Here is a 5,140-nt window from a genome sequence, read left to right on the forward strand (position 1 = left end):
CCTTACACAACATATTTAAGATCCGTAGACCATATCCAAACGTTTTTTATTCTATACAAGATAACAGTCGGAGCGATAATAAGCAAATTAGGACGCTTGGCCGTAGCGCTACAAACTACCCGCTAACCTCCTTTAGATTTAACTTTACTTTCAACCAATTTCCGGAATCATTATTTCCAGAGGTACAGTTGGGCACGGGAATTACTGGCATACCTCCCTCGGGAAATGCACCCTATCACACCATCACTGAGCAGCGAGTAACCAGACAGATGCTGGAGAGAGATGGCAGAGGTGTTTTGGTGGGGCTGAATCCAAGAATTCGTTGCATAATAAGTCTGTGACAAGGTGCACCTCCTCAGAGTGCGGTGTGCCAGGATTTTCTGTATCCAACTGTATGTTATTGACATGTCACCTCTGAACTTAACTTAACCTAACCTCTGATTCAGATAATAAACATAATCACCAAATTCTGAAAACTATGTTGAAAAGTATAAAAGAACGCGTAAGCATGCTGCAAAAATTGGAATAGGTTTATCAGAGACGAGTAGTACTATGAAGGGAGAGGATATGTAACGGCTCCTCACCTATCCTCCACCTTAGATTCCTAGGGCACGGTGTAAAATCCGGACGTCGGATGCCGTCCGGGAGAATAGAAAAACGCTTGTATCACCGGGAAAGACGCGAAAATACACCTCTTTTTTTGTGACTGGTAATGTTCACTGATACTCTGTTATTTTCTGAATAAATGTTCAAAAAAATATTGGTTTATTTTCATGTTATTGAGAATATCACTTAGTACATAGTGTAATGTTGATGTCCGATTGAGATTATTCTCAATAAAATGAAAATAAATCAATATTTTTCGAACATTTATTCTGGAAATAACAGAAAGTATCAGTGAAAATTACCAGTGTCAAAAAAGTGGTGTATTATGGCGCATTTACCGGTGATACAAGGGGTTTTCAATTCTCCCGGACGCCATCCGACGTCCGGATTTTACACTGTGCCGATTCCTAGACTGGGTTAAGTCTGTTTGGGGTGCAGATATCTATGGTTATCTACGGATACGTCCCTGATTATACACGATATCTTAGGATAGTCGTTCCGTGGGTTAGAACGCCGTGATACCTGATGGTATTTCTCTAGTAATATCACTCAGAAATATTATAGTATAGGAAGCTGCCCGAACGAACTTCCATCAGGACAACATGACTGGAGCCCAAAAATTGATTTTTCCCAAGTCAAAATCCATTTTTTAATTTTGTTGTTGCTTACTCATCTAACCATTCCCAGGCCAATATGGCCCCTTTGATGAAAATGAAAGAGCTATGAACATATTTGAGGGTAGCAATGCACTGTATAATGTTGGTAAATTAATAGAAATTTAAGAGTTGAAGAAATATTAAATTTACAAATTCAGTAACCCAACCTTCCCATGATTAAAATAAGATGCTCATTTGTATGTTGTTTTACAATTGTGTATGGCTTCTGAAACTAAAATGAAAGAATTTGGAGTCTTACATTTACTATTATTATTATTATTATTATTATTATTATTATTATTATTACTTACTAAGCTACAACCCTAGTTTGAAAAGCAGGATGCTGTAAGCCCAGGGGCTCCATCAGGGAAAATAGCTCAGTGAGGAAAGGAAACCAAAAAAAAAAAAAAAAAAAAAAAAATATTTTAAGAAGAGCAACAAGATTAAAATAAATATCTCCTATATAAACTATAACAAAACAAGAGAAAGAGAAATAAGACGGAATAGTGTGCCTGATTGTACCCTCAAGCAAGAGACAAGGGAAATACACTAAATAAATAAAAATAAAATAAAAAATAAAAAGTAACAGCAATCTTGTACGAACACTTACTAAACTTCAGAATAGGGTTATGGGGCCCAGATAGGAACTTGTTCCTCTTGCTAACCCAAGACCTATATTTAGGTTAGGTTAGTATTCTACAGATCATGATACGTAACATGAATGCGATATGCGATACTATAGTCAATATGAAATCCTGAGATACAGACAGACATATAATAATCATACCTTGGTTTTATATTTGGCAAGTTAGTTCTGCTAAAGAAGGTGATGAATGCAAGAGTTGATGGGAGAAGTACAAGAGGAAGGCCAAGGTTTGGGTGGATGGATGGTGTGAAGAAAGCTCTGGGTGATAGGAGGATAGATGTGAGAGAGGCAAGAGAGCGTGCTAGAAATAGGAATGAATGCGAGCGATTGTGACGCAGTTCCGGTAGGCCCTGCTGCTTCCTCCGGTGCCTTAGATGACCGCGGAGGTAGCAGCAGTAGGGGATTCAGCATTATGAAGCTTCATCTGTGGTGGATAATGTGGGAGGTTGGGCTGTGGCACCCTAGTAGTACCAGCTGAACTCGGCTGAGTCCCTGGTTAGGCTGGAGGAACGTAGAGAGTAGAGGTCTCCTTTTTGTTTTGTTTCATTGTTGATGTCGGCTACCCCCCAAAATTGGGGGAAGTGCCTTTGGTATATGTATGTGTATGTATGTAAGTTAGTTCTGCAGTATCGTCCATTCTCCATAACAATTTGCTTTCATCAACTATTGCATATGATGTTTGCTCTTCACAAGGCACAATTAAATATTGAAGGTAATATAGATAACAGGGAATTAGATTTTCTTGGCTGAACTACCATTGTTTGGATATTAGCTTTATTCCACATCCCTAACCCTAGGTTAGGTTAGACAATGACAGAATGCATCCCTTTATTTTGCGGGCTGCCAAAGCAAGAGCCCGGGTCTTGCTCTTAAAGCCAGGCATTCTAAATCGAACGCATCTCTTTTCGGGTTCATTATAACTTTTATTTACTTGCTATAATTTTGGTATGAAAGCAAAAATGTTTTGGACTACATTTTCTATTTTGGGTGTTTTTTTTTACAATTGGAGTAAACAATTATTTTGCCAAGTTTCAAAACCAAAGTATTTGGCTTTAGGACTAATGACCATTAAAGATACAGTACATGTATCGTATTTTTAAACGATAAAACTTGTTTTTCAATACAAACTGATTTGTAAATCATTAGTTGTCTCATTACCTTATCGGTTAGCACAGAACCTGTACTGTACTACCAATGTGTTGTATCATCAATGAAACATCCTTAGTTCAAATGCTTAGACCCTTTTATGACAATAAGCACCTTTCCTTATTTTGTCTTTGTAGCATTTACAGATATTCCATGTCACACGTCTGGCTCACCTTTCGTGAAAGTTTATACCATTCTGCTATTCATTTTCTATGTGCTCATTTGTTTTCAGTTTTTTTCTGATAGCTTTTTTATTGTTCCAGTTATATCAGATTATAAATGCCAGCTGTAAAATAAACACAATTATCTCTATTTCATGCTGAAAACAAGAAATGACTGTACAGTATAATGAATAATTCATTTTACTTTGTATTACCTTTTTCTGGAATTATGATCCCTAAGAACCCACTACACTCTTTATTATAAATGCCAGTTACCACCATACTAGCCCCCCTCCCTAGTACAGTGGTAACGTGTTTGCCTAGCATTCGCATGGCGGCAGATTGATCCCTGCCCAGGAACGTGAATTTAAGCTGTTTACTGGGGAAACCACTGCTGTGGTTGGGAACCAGAGTGGGTGGTTGGGCTTGCCCTGCTGACATTCAGGTGAGCATCTATTCTGATGGAACTGGAACTGAAACCAGACTCCTTTAACTATGTCCGTGAATGGTATAGTACAGCAATAGCATCACTGAAACTCATGATCCTTGGTAAATAGCAGACTGTATTTAAATAGCCTGAAGAGATATGAAATATTATGAAAGATATCTTCGTACCAGCAGCAGCAGATGTGTGTGGGAGGACAAGTGGTAAGCAACACCAGGAAAAAGAATCAAAGTGGTGGAATCAAGAGGTTCGGGCAGCTGTGAAGGAGAGTATAGCCAGAAGAGGATGGGAAAAAGAATCTAGGTGGTGGAATCAAGAGGTTCAGGCAGCTGTGAAGGAGAGTATAGCCAGAAGAGGATGGGAAAAAGAATCTAGGTGGTGGAATCAAGAGGTTCAGGCAGCTGTGAAGGAGAGTATAGCCAGAAGAGGATGGAAAAAAGAATCAAGGTGGTGGAATCAAGAGGTTCGGGCAGCTGTGAAGGAGAGTATAGCCACAAGAGGATGGGAAAAAGAAACAAGGTGGTGGAATCAAGAGGTTCAGGCAGCTGTGAAGGAGAGTATAGCCAGAAGAGGATGGAAAAAAGAATCAAGGTGGTGGAATCAAGAGGTTCGGGCAGCTGTGAAGGAGAGTATAGCCACAAGAGGATGGGAAAAAGAAACAAGGTGGTGGAATCAAGAGGTTCAGGCAGCTGTGAAGGAGAGTATAGCCGGAAGAGGATGGGAAAAAGATAACAACTACCAAACAGGGAGGAATATAGATGGACAGAAAGGGAAACAAAGAGACATCAGGATGTAAGAGATAGGAATGTATCCTAAGACAGATTTTATATTCCTTTACAATTAACCCAAAAAATAATGCAAACCCAATGTTAAGTTAATTTTTACCCTATGTGTTGAGGTAACAGTGGTAGCCGAACTCGGTTGAGTCCCTTGTCAGGCTGGGAGGAACGTAGAGAGGAGAGGTCCCCTTTTTTTTTGTTTCATTTGTTTGATGTTGGCTACCCCACAAAATTGGGGGAAGTGCCTTGGTATATGTATGATGTATTGAGTTATTCATGAGAAATCTATACAAACTTAAGGACACACTTTCACATTAAGGGTCTCAAAGTAATATGGTTATTATTACTTTTAGAACATATTACGCTACTCATTTAGGTATTATAGGGTACTATATACATTCAAAGATCAGTATCAGTTAGCTACATTGTGACACTTACTCCTCACTACCACAATATTGTTCTGGATGACTTCTTCAAGTGCTATAATATATTGCTGATTGCAATAAATAACGTTTATAGTTCTTTCTTATGTCCTTACATATTCCATATGTTTTTGTCCTAAACATAGTTTTAACAACAGTAGTGTATGAATATGTTCAAAATCTCACTGACCCTTTCCACTGCAAAGGGACAAATTCCACAGTTTAAAACAATGAGAGAAAATAAAATTCTCTTTAACAATGGATAATGATAGTCAGCCA

Source organism: Palaemon carinicauda, chromosome 20 (genome assembly GCF_036898095.1).
Source record: "Palaemon carinicauda isolate YSFRI2023 chromosome 20, ASM3689809v2, whole genome shotgun sequence".
Classification (NCBI taxonomy): domain Eukaryota; kingdom Metazoa; phylum Arthropoda; class Malacostraca; order Decapoda; family Palaemonidae; genus Palaemon; species Palaemon carinicauda.